This window comes from Schistocerca gregaria, chromosome 9 (assembly GCF_023897955.1).
Source record: "Schistocerca gregaria isolate iqSchGreg1 chromosome 9, iqSchGreg1.2, whole genome shotgun sequence".
Taxonomy (NCBI): Eukaryota; Metazoa; Arthropoda; class Insecta; order Orthoptera; family Acrididae; genus Schistocerca; species Schistocerca gregaria.
In genome coordinates this window covers 184,743,559-184,756,216 of record NC_064928.1, presented here as the reverse complement: position 1 = coordinate 184,756,216, position 12,658 = coordinate 184,743,559, and the positions used below count along the sequence as shown (strand labels likewise).

At 41.3% G+C, this 12,658-nt stretch overlaps 1 protein-coding gene across 2 annotated transcripts in view; it reads right to left on the bottom strand.

The window, feature by feature from the left end:
- The window catches only part of LOC126291772 (1-phosphatidylinositol 4,5-bisphosphate phosphodiesterase), a 372,603-nt gene extending 360,566 nt beyond the window's left edge, over positions 1–12,037 (bottom strand). Inside the window, exon 1 of one of the 2 annotated variants that reach the window (XM_049985456.1) lies at positions 11,841–12,037. The gene's annotated coding sequence lies outside the window, so the exon portion shown is untranslated. The remainder of the gene's footprint in view (positions 1–11,840) is intronic. The other variant, XM_049985457.1, reaches the window with a different exon arrangement.
- Between the last annotated feature and the right edge of the window lie 621 nt (positions 12,038–12,658).

The window sequence follows — 12,658 nt, the reverse complement described above, 5'->3', positions numbered from 1 at the left end:
TGGGTCGTCACGGAGGAGGAAACAGTGGGTGAGCCTGATATGACCAATGCGTAAACAGCATAAAACAGTGGACTCCTTCCGAGAGGAGCAGAAGGAAGAGCGCCAAACTACAGTAGACACCTTAATTGCGCAGAGTTTATTACTGTGAGCAGTAGCGCTCCAGATGGCATTCCACTTTTGAGCAAAGAGAGATTTGACGCATATCCGCAGCTGGAATCATGAAACGGAATAGGGGGTGGGGGTGGGGGTAAATATCTGCGTCTCTAGCCAAACAGTCAGCCAGTTCATTCCCTGGGATGCCCACGTGACTTGGGACCCAAAGAAAGCAACAACGCTCAGTGGCAGAGAGAAGGTCATGAATGCCAGAGACCAAAGGGTGACGTGAGTAGCATCGGTCGATAGCCTGCAGGCTGCTCATGGAGTCTGAACAAATTAAAACACTGTGGAGCAAGGCCTCAGAAACAAAAAGGAGGGCCCTGAGAATGTCTAGAAGCTCAGCTGTGGGCACACTACATGATCCCGGCAATAAATGGTGTTTAAAGCCAGTAGGAGATATGAATGCGCGTCCCACCTTATCCACTGTCTTAGAACCACCAGTGTAAAAGATGGTGGCACCCTGGAACTCTACAAGGATGGCACAGAAAAGGCGCCGGCTAACCCATAGGAGCGAGAGAGTTCTTACGATCCTGGAATATATCCTAATCCGTGGTCTAGGCACCATCCAGAGGAGGGGGGGGGGGGGGGGGGAAGGAGGAAAGATTACGGGTGCAGCCCAGTGACTGAAGGTGGAAGTCCCAACAGAGGGAAGAGAGATGCAAGCCAACCGGCAGTCACACTCGAGGGCGACATCCTTCGCTGGCAGAGAGCACAGGATACACAGGATGGTCAGGCAACTGGCGAATGGCTAACGGGGAGGGGTGCATAAAAGTGGTTTTTGTACACTGGGGGTAAGGTGAACTGCTAAGTGGAAGAAGGGATACATTTTAGAAATCGTATAATTTTACATACAAGGCAGAGCTCTCCATGTATGGTAGGTCAACAGTTGTGTTCTGTAGCTGTGCACTGCAACATAATTAGCTGGTGGTTGTATTTTAAATATTTGTATGATTGCACGTCAGTCTCAGACAGTACGGGTCATAAACATGCTCAGGTTAACAATTGTGACCATTAAAAGGATGTTTTAAAAACGCAAGATACAGCGGCGAGGAATTTGCTAGCGCGGCCATTACAAGGCGCAGACTTTAAAGGTAGGAAAAATTTTTGAAGTATTTTCAGAAGCAGCTTTGCACTATAAGAAAGCTGTATGTCAAGAAATCTAAAGGCCAGGAAGATACGTCTTTTACTGGATCGATTAAATTGTTACATGTTGCTTGAAGTCGATCGTAATTTGCAGTTCGAGAACAAAATACACCTGAATTTAAGACTGTCTCGAGGAACCGTGCAAGAAAACTAAGTCTGCTAGAGAGCCAACCTTAGGCTTCGTGCAGCTGTATACAAGGTAGTCATTAGCGTGGAAACAAAGCAGTTGAGGGCAAATCCCCTAATGAAGTGGTAGCAAAACACCAAAATCTGTCGTCATTAAGATTAAACATCATAATGCCTCATTTCCCAACACTACACCCGCTACACGGAAGTTCCTACTCTTAAATTACGTTTGACGCACAGTTCAAAGTAAAGACGTATTTGACACGTTTATTCAGATGCATCGAAGCCCACAGACATTCGTGAAGGACCAATACTACTGAAACACTAACGATAACATTAACAGGGAAACCGCAGACAGACGTTCGTTCGACCTCCGAAGGTCTGCAGACAAAAATCAAATCTGACAATGAATGATAAAGCAGGTAAAAAACATTATCCGCCAGGAGTTAGAAAGTTAGCAATGCCTGATTACGAGGCTCATCTTTTAACGGTGTCTTCGTGATATGACACTGCAACTGTTTCAAAATTTTTCAATTGTCGTTTTTAAATCAAAGGCCGTTTCGAAACTAGCGGAGTAGCTTGCTTGTAGTGAGTGTTTAAAGGAAGGAAAATACATGAAAATTTCATCTGAAGGTTTTAGTTTCGACATTTTCTACGATTTTCGTAAAGATTTTGTTCGACAACAATGCTTCGAATAGCTTCCCTCAACTTTTTTGGTAATCAACCCCCCTCAAATATGACAGTTTGCAAAATTTTGCCGTGGGCATGCTTCCGTCAGCCATGCGATGGTTTGTTATTGTTACTATCTATACAATATAGACAGTAACAATAATAATAATAATAATAATAATAATAACAATAATGCATCGGTGATGTGCGCAACACGTCAGAAGAAGGAGCGCTTGTGAGACACAGGCACATGGAAGACTGCAGTGCATTCGATTTTACATCAACATTTGGCTATGGAAAAAACCTGTTCCCCATGGATTCCACATGGTACAAGCAAACTCAAAAAACGGGCTCTTGTCAGTTGGAGTACGAAAACCGTAAAAAATTAGGCCAACGTAAAAACATCCTACTAAAACGAGATGAAATCTGGATATTCGTGCGTGCCGGAAGCTAAACAGCAATCAACCATTTGGGTTTTGCAAGATGAGCCGATCCCAACAGTTTAGTTCTGTCGCGGAGCACTCCCAACGAAATGATCGCTCGTTTGTTTGGATACACGGGACGTATCGCTTTGGAGGACGGAGAACAGTTAAACCCGAACAGTATACACACAACAATCTGTTAAGATGAAGTCGGGAAAACCGACCGAAGACTTCTCATCTTTCTCCATCAGCTGTCTGCCAACAGTCAAACACCTTATGAATTTGGCGAAAACATCGAATTAGTCTCATTGCCAGTATTCAGCTGACCTATCGCCCGCCAGCTTACTTTTGCTCATCTCACACAAAAAATGCGCTGATACCGATACAGGTTTTGAGTCACTTCAAAAATATGTTTCCGAGGTATCAACATCGGCAAACACTCCAAACATGGCCCGAACACACGTAATTGCGTATAAAATTTAAGAGGCGAATATTCTGAGAAACAATAAAAGAATTTGTATCTAGACAATGGATTTTTTAAATTGTTTTTATAAAAATTTCTACGAATCCACCACAGCCGCATTTACCCGCTCATTAAATATACGAGGGTCATTCCAACGTACAGAACTCTGTGTGGCAGTTGGTCACACTGTTATGAAGAGAGCTTCACGCGCTGTGTGTGTAAACATGCGCACGCAGCGCTGAGGCGCTCAGTCTTGGCTTGGCAGCCGTTGCGAATAGAGTTCCCGTTGGATGTTACCGTCAAGTGCGAACTGCATGCAATTATTCGGTTTTTGAACGCAGTGGGCACTGCGCCGATTGAAATCCATCGCCAACTGACAGAAGTGTATGGTGAGTCGTGCATGGATGTCAAAAATGTTCGTAAGTGTTGTAGAGAGTTTGCAGCTGGTCGGACCGAAATTCTTCCTGAGGTTTCCCGAAGCACCGCTCACAGAATTTTAACGGAAATATTGAAATACCGGAAGGCGTGCGCAAGATGGGTGCCACGCATGGAGGACCACATGCGGCAACGAGTTGATGCTTCCCGCGCATTTCTTCACCGCCTTGCAGCCGAACAGGGCACTTTCTGGGCTCAATTGTCACGGATGACAACCTGAGCATACCACTTTACACCTGAGACCAAGCAGAAACCACGCCAGTGGCGGCATCCTTCTTCGCCAAAGCCGCGGAAATTCAAACAAACACAGTCTGCCGGTAAAGTCATGACAACCGTTTTTTGGGATCGGAAAGGGGTATTGTTGGTCGACTTTATGCCCACCGGAACCATAATTAACTCTGACAGGTACTGTCAGACTCTGAAAAAACTCAAACGGGCAATTCAGAACCGTAGAAGAGGAATGTTGAGCAAGGGCGTACACATTATCCATGACAACGCTCGCCCACACATCGCTCGGCAAACCGTTGCTCTCCTGCAACAGTTTCAGTGGAACACAATCACCCACCCACCCTATAGTCATGACTTGACTATCACCTGCTCCCTAGGTTAAAAGAACATTTGGCCGGAAAGCTATTCGGCTCCGACGACGAGGTGAAAGAAGAGGTTCATAACTTCCTGAACAGCATGGCGGCGATCTGGTATGACATGAGCATACAAAAACTACCACAGCGTCTACAAAAATGGTGATTATGTCGAAAAAAAAATAGCTAAATGTTCAAGCTGTAAACTGGTGTAAGCCATTGTAGAAATAAACAGTCTATCCTCGTATTACCTTAGAAAGTTGTGGTATTTCAGTTTAAATGTTTGTGATTTGAAAAATGTTAGGACATATTTTATACTTCAGTCTGCATACACACTCCGCAAGCCATTGTACGCTGTGCAGAGCACCCTGTACCATTACTAGCCATTTCCTTTCCTGATCCCCTCGCAAATAGAGCGAGGGAAAAAGCCTCCGTACGAAACCTTATTTCTCGTGTCTCATCTTCGTGGTCCTTCAGAGAAATGTATGTTAGAGGCAGCAGACTCGTTCTGCAGTCAGCTTCAAATGAAGGTTCTCATAGGTTTCTCAATAGAGTTCACTGAAAAAAAAAAAACGATACATTCCCTCCACGGATTCCCATTTGAGTTCCCGAAGCATCTCCGTAATACCTGCGTGTTGATCGAACCTACTCGTAACAAATCTAGGAGCCTGCCTCAGAATTGCTTCGATGGCTTCCTTTAATATAACATTGTACGGACCCCAAACACACACACAAGCAGTACCCAAGAAGAGGTCGCACCAGCGTCCTGTATGCGAGCTTTTATACAAATGAACCACACTTTCGCAAAATTCTCCCGACACACCGAAGTGGACCTTCCCTACCACAGTCATCACATGCTCGTTCCATTTCATATCGCTTTGCAACGTTACTCCCAGATATTTAAGCGACGGGCCTGTGTGAAGCTGGGAACTACAAATGCTGTGTCCTACGCATCCGCATTGACTTAAATATATCCACATTTAAAGCTAACTGCCATTCATTACACCAACCACAAATATTGTCTACGTCGTCTTTCACTCTCCTACAGTCACTCAATTTCTACACCTTACCGAACGATACAGCGTCATCAGCAAACAACCGCAGATTGCTGCCCACCCTGTCCGCAAGATCATTTATGTATACAGAAAATAAAAGTCCTATCACACGTTCCTGGGATACTCCTGACAATGCCCTTGTCTCTGATGAAAACTCGTCGTTGAGGACAACACACTGGGTTCAAAAAATGGTTCAAATGACTCTGAGCACTATGGGACTTAACTTCTGAGGTCATCAGTCCCCTAGAACTTAGAACTACTTAAACGTAACTAACCTAAGGACATCACAAACATCCATGCCCGAGAGGATTCGAACCTGCGACCGTGGCGGTCTTTGGTTCCAGATTGTAGCGCCTAAAACCTCTCGGCCACCCCGGCCGGCCAACACATTGGGCTCTGTACCTTAAGAAGTCTTCGTGCCACCCACATATGGGAACCTATCGCATATGCCCGTACCTTCGTAACGGTACGCAGTGGGACACAGTGTCAAATACTTTCCGGAAATCTAGAAATATGGAATCTGCCTGTTGACCTCCATCCATAGGGCGTGGCAAACAATGGACCAGATAAGGCATCCTGGTTGTTTCGGAGTTTGTAAAATACGAGAGGTTCTCTGCACCATCGGCGAGGAGAGGAACATGTGAAAAATATCTTCCCCTTCATCCACACTCTGCAAACTACCGTGAAGTACTTGGCGGAGGGTGCGTCCCATTTCTTCCCGTTCCATACTTATAGAGTGTGGAAAGAATGATTGAGAGACTCTGTGCGTATTGCAAGTATTTTAATCTTGTCCCCACGATTCCTATGTAAGCGATACGTAAGGATTGGATCCTTGAGTCATCATTTAAAGCCGGTTCTCGAAACTTTGTTAGTAGACTTACTCGAAATAGTTTCCGTCGACCTTCAAGAGTCTGCTAGTTTAGTTTCTTCAGCATCACTGTAACACTCCCCCACGGGTCAAACAAACCTGTAACCACTCATGGTGCCCTTATCCGTATACGTTCGATATCCCCCGTTAGTCCTACCCAATACGGGTCCCACACATTTCAGCAGTATTCTACAATGTGTCGCACGAGTGACGTGTAAGCAATCTCCTTTGTAGACTGCTTGCACTTCCACAGTTGTTGTTGTATTCAGTCCTGAGACTGGTTTGATGCAGCTCTCCATGCTACTCTATTCTGTGCAAGTTTCTTCATCTCCCAGTACCTACTGCAACCTACATCCTTCTGAATCTGCTTAGTGTATTCGTCTCTTGGTCTCCCTCTACGATTTTTACCCTCCACGCTCTCCTCCAATGCTAAATTTGTGATCCATTGATGCATCAGAACATGTCCTACTAACCGATCCCTTCTTCTAGTCAAGTTGTGCCACAAACTTCTCTTCTCCCCAATCCTATTCAATACCTCCTCATTAGTTACGTGATCTCTCCACCTTATCTTCAGCATTCTTCTGTAGCACCACATTTCGAAAGCTTCTATTCTCTTCTTGTCCAAACTATTTATCGTCCATGATTCACTTCCATACATGGCTACACTCCATACAAATACTTTCAGAAACGACTTCCTGATACATAAATCTATATTCGATGTTACCAAATTTCTCTTCTCCAGAAACGCTTTCCTTGCCATTGCCAGTCTACATTTTATATCCTCTCTACTTCGACCATCATCAGTTATTTTACTTCCTAAATAGCAAAACTCCTTTACTACTTTAAGTGTCTCATTTCCTAATCTAATTCCCTCAGCATCACCTGAATTAATTTGACTACATTCCATTATCCTCGTTTTGCTTTTGTTGATGTTCATCTTATATCCTCCGTTCAAGACACTGTCCATTCCGTTCAACTGCTCTTCCAAGTCCTTTGCCGTCTCTGAAAGAATTACAATGTCATCGGCGAACCTCAAAGTTTTTACTACTTCTCCATGAATTTTAATACCTACTCCAAATTTTTCTTTTGTTTCCTTTACTGCTTGCTCAATATACAGATTGAATAACATCGGGGAGAGGCTACAACCCTGTCTCACTCCTTTCCCAACCACTGCTTCCCTTTCATGCCACTCGACTTTTATAACTGCCATCTGCTTTCTGTACAAATTGTAAATAGCCTTTCGCTCCCTGTATTTTACCCCTGCCACCTTCAGAATTTGAAAGACAGTGTTCCAGTCAACATTGTCAAAAGCTTTCTCTAAGTCTACAAATGCTAGAAACGTAGGTTTGTCTTTTCTTAATCTTTCTTCTAAGATAAGTCGTAGGGTCAGTATTGCCTCGCATGTTCCAACATTTCTACGGAATCCAAACTGATCCTCCCCGAGGTCCGCATCTACCAGTTTTTCCATTCGTCTGTAAAGAATTCGTGTTAGTATTTTGCAGCTGTGACTTATTAAACTGATAGTTCGGTAATTTTCACATCTGTCAGCACCTGCTTTCTTTGGGATTGGAATTATTATATTCTTCTTGAAATCTGAGGGTATTTCGCCTGTCTCATACATCTTCCTTACCAGCTGGTAGAGTTTTGTCATGACTGGCTCTCCCAAAGCCAGTATCCTATGAATAAACCAAAGTCAACCACATGCAGTATCCACAACTGAACCTATGTGATCATTCCATTTCATATCCCTACAAAGTCTTACACCCAGGTATTTGTATGAGTTGGTCGAGTCCAATTGTGATTCAATGATATTATAGTCATAAGATATCACGTTTTTCAGCTTCGTGAAGTGCAGAAACTTTCCGAATATTTATGCAGCTTCCTTCAGATAATATTCCATTACGGATAAAAGCATCATCTGCAAACAGTCTGAGGTTACTGTTAATCCTGTCCGCAAGGTCATGAATACACAACATAAACTGCAAGGGTTCCAACAAACTTCTCCGAAGCACACCTTCTGCAGGTGACAATGACTTGCTATCCAAAATAACATGCTGTGACCTAGCTACCAAATAATCTCCAATTCAGCTACGAATTACCCGATGTTATCGAACTTTTGAATACAAGTGTAGGAGCGGTACTGAGTCAAATGCTTTTCGGAAGTCAAGAAACACTACATCTACCTGGTTGCCTTGATAAAAAAAAAGTTTCAATATGTCACGTGAGAAAAGTGTGAGTTGGGTTTCACATGACCGATGTTTTCGGAAACCCTGCTGGTCGGCATGGGGAAGGTCATCCTGATCGAGATATCTCATTAAGTTTGAGCTCAGAATATGTCCTAAGATTCTACAACAAACTGTTGTCAAGGATACTGGACGGTAGTTTCGTGGATAACTTCTACTCTTCTTCTTTTACGTGGGTGTGACATGTGCTGTCTTCCAACTACTGGGCACGGTGTTTTGTTCGAGGGATCTACGATAGATAATAGTCAGAAGAGGGGCTAACTCAGCCGCAAATTCAGTATAGAATCTTTGTTCTATTTCAACTATTTCAGTAGTTTCTCAACACCAATGACAATACTCAGTGGTATGGTGATTAAATTGGGGCAATTCTCCTGGGTCTTCCTTCGTAAAGGAACGTTTCAAAACAGAGTTAAGGATTTCAGCTTTTGCTTTACTACCTTGTTTCACTTCCAATCTCGCTAGCGACTGGTCTCACTAACGGCCTTTACAAAAACGGCCTTTCTCATGTCCCCTTTTGTCTCAGGACATGAACCCTTATTATAATCTTCCTTGGAATTCGGTTTCTATATGCCATATACAGCAGTTTTTCGTATGTTCCTAAGTTTTCGAGGTTTGTCTTAAACTCGCTACATATCTTGTGATTTGTCGACATCTACTACATATTTTTGGTTGATGGGGGTGATTTTAAACATTAAATTAGGGTGACTCCAATACAGTGTTCGAGATGCCTAGAAATTACGTTAGAAAGCAATCCCCAACCAGTTACACGGTGGAGGATTATCAAAATGCTACCAAGGATGTTGGAAATTTTAACCTGATTTATCGTGAACCTGACAAAAAGTGTGCAGTTCCGAGATCATATTTCACAGGATTAAAGGCAGGAAAGTACCAACAAATAAAATAATTGGCGCTGGATGAAGCATAGTTCTTTCTCTTGACACAGACGAAAACTCTGCTGAGTGATTGCTCGTGCAAAACTGCGTTATACATGGCATAAATAGGAAGGGAAAAGCTTAACTGCAGACTTAATTAAATTTGACATTACTGTTAACTGTTTAAAAATGGTATACCAGGCGGTTACTGATACCATGGTTTCATGACTCGGAATCCGCAGTCTTCTTTAAAAATGCCTGAACTACTTCAGAAGGTCTGAATAGTTGCAAGCGACCTTGATGTTTTGCATTCTTATTTACAAAGATTTATATTGTCTGTAAAAATTTATAAATGGAAAAGGAGGCATCAGCAAGGCTGCACTTGTATTTAATGCTGATGAAGCCGCTTTCTGAAGAGCTCCAACAAAACTGAGGGCCACTGAGCAGAATGGAACGACTCCTCGTCAACAGTTCCAAACAGACTTGCCTCATCAATTAATCTCTCTGTTAAAAAAATAAATAAATAAAAAATAAAAAAACTTTGCCACAACCGGAAGTTCGAAAGGACCATAACTTCAAAATAAATATTTTGTATGATTGAATAAGGATCACGAGAGTTTATATTTCCTTGAACAACTGAAAATTTGTGAGTTTTTAATGAGACTATGTCTTGATACTGCTCATTTTCACATGTGAGTAAAACACCAAGAGTGTTATGATATATCTGTATTTCTTCAAACCGTCATAACTTTTCAAATGCGCTTAATTATTCTTAATTTTTCTTTTGATTCTGATCCAATACAAAGTGAACACTATGGTAATTGTAAACATGTATATAAATTAATGTGGAAAAAGAACAATTTAACCAACTCTAGGCTCATATTGTTTAGTAATTTTAGTTTTCATCCCTACAGGTATACCAAAACCAATAATTTTGGTATTCACAATTACCCCTCTCAATGGGGTAAATGTAAATAACCAATTAAAGGCTGAAGTAAGTTAAAATGTGTTCCCTAAACCCCACATTTAGACGAAAGAAATAGGCAATAATCAGACCAATTTTCACATTTGTGATAACTGATATTACAGGCTGTGTAGAGAGAAATATATCCAAGATAATTAGAAAATATTATCATTATCCTGGTCTACCTTATAACATGTATAGGGATGTGTACAAACGCCTACAATGAAAACGAGTTCACTGTGTTTTTATATTCTGTGTCCAATTCATTTTCTCCACATATTAGACAGCAAGAGACACATATTCCAGGTGATTGACTGGAAACTTAATGCCACCCAGTTTCTATAACTTTCGAAGGGAATGTATGAGGGCTAGTTTTACAAATGTCTATTTGTTAGTTTTTCGTTCAGGCGCACAATTGGGACAGAAAATAATTTTCACTGTCTCCAGAAAAATAAGGTTTTTGGACGGTAATCTGTTATCCACTCAGTGATTCAATAACGATACATTGTCCCAGTAAGAAAAGGTGGCAGCACGTTAACCATTCATACACTTTCACATTTATCTTAACTCAATTTTTTTGCCTTAGTGATGTGTATTCTACTGCACAATCCAGTGAGGGAGGCACTTATCTTGAATTATGAAAAAAAGTCGTGTAAAACTACGGAAACGCTATATACAGCCGATTAACACAACCTCAGGCAAATAGTCTAAGTAAATGCAATGCTGCAACCGAAAGGTACACGAAGGCATATAGGCAACGAATCATCCATAACTACAATTCAAATAGTTTGCATTTACTGAAGAAATTCGTAAAAGTATATGACTGCAGGTACAAGAAGAGAGATTCCAAGCTGTTTCAAGCGCACTACAGTTCAATTTGAACATGTGCAATAATCATAGCTGTGGGAGAGAAAAAAAAAGCTCAAACCGGATTCCGCTTGCGACTGACATATGAAGAGATAGCCTGTCTCAAAACATACTGGCAGTTTACGTTCACAACTGTTATCACATGCCCGTTCCGGAAACGCATAATCTTAACGAATTCTTTTCCGCCAAGCGTTTGCAACGATCATACAGTACTATTATCAATTTGCTTCAAAACTTTTAATGCTGCACCTTAATGTGTGCTACAAAATGTTTCAAACACGTTGGAAGATTTTGACAATGTACCAGGAACCTCACAGTTGTGCTTGGTCTTAAAATTTCATGTCTTTGGTCTGTAATGAACATTTTGCATGAAGGCATTAGAAATTCACGTATGATCCCACGAACATTAGGCAACTTTTCTTAGCATTCTACGTTGTTCTTCGCTCTTGAGGCACTTATGGTAGCGGTAAAAAAGGGTGATTAGCGTGATATATGATTCCGTTTTCAATTGCTTCGACCTCAGCAGCACTATCATTTTAAAGGAGCTATGCCTACCAGATTTTGCATTTCATTTCACTAACAATTTGTGGTTTCCGTTGGTGTTTTAGGAAACTGTTACTTCTCAATCTGCACAAACATATTATATATAACAACATTTTTAACACACTGCATCAGTTACACGATCTATGGTTAATCAAAACAGTCGCATGTTTTTACATCTGGTAGGAAAAACAATGTTCTCATAGTTTGTTTACTTCAAGTTAGCCTTCTAGTTGATTTCATACCCGACATACAACCATAGTTATTATTTCATGATGTGCCACACATATGATGTCACAGTAGAAGATTTCGACAGCTGCGTTACAGTCGTCACTTTCTGCAAAGTAAAATCCTAAAATGTTCTACTGTACAACGCACCATTACAGCTGAGCAGACATAGTCTTTCAAAAAGCAATTACTTTTACTTAGCACTTACCTTCGCGCGTCGGTTGATATGAAGAGTTACATGAAAAAACATTAAACGCGGCGTCTCACTGAACACTTACATTTTAGGACACACTAACACTCGAACCACAACACTTATTCATCCAGTATAACCATCTCTTGCCACTGCTTAATGACAACTGCTTCTGCGCCTGCGCCAGCTCGTTTAGCAAAGAGTAGCAGAGAGATGTAACGAAGGAGCTTGTAATTATGTTACGTAACTTAAGCGAAGGAGGAGCCGAGGCGGGAAATTCAAAGTTTTAACTATACAATTAGTACATTAGGTGTGGAAAGTAAGGTTGAAACTATTACTATCGAATAATTTGGAAGTAAAGGTTAACTTCTTCTATCACATAGAAGGTAACAATTTATTGTTTGCCAGTACGTTAGAAAACACAGATTTTTGACCTCCCGTATAAATTATTGTGACACAGGCACCTTCAAAAAATATAAAAGCACTACCACCATTCAAAACATAGTTCTTCAAAACAGCAGTGTTAAGGATTTTTTTGAGACTAGTCCAAAATAATTATAAAGAAACCGTAGTGTGAAGACAATGTTATGAGGAATGGGCTACATATAACATGTCAATGAAAAGCATACCTGAATTTTTTCTTATGATTGATCAACATTCAGGCATTGCAGCAGAAATTGAAACTGGTTGCCTGTATCTTGAAAATTAAATTAATAACACAGTTTTTATTTTGGTTCTTATGACCAATGGAGCTCTTCTATGGGGAAATTGCAGCAGCTCAAAAACTGTATCAAATGTATAGCAGAAAACACTCCCAAAACTATCCTGTAAGTATC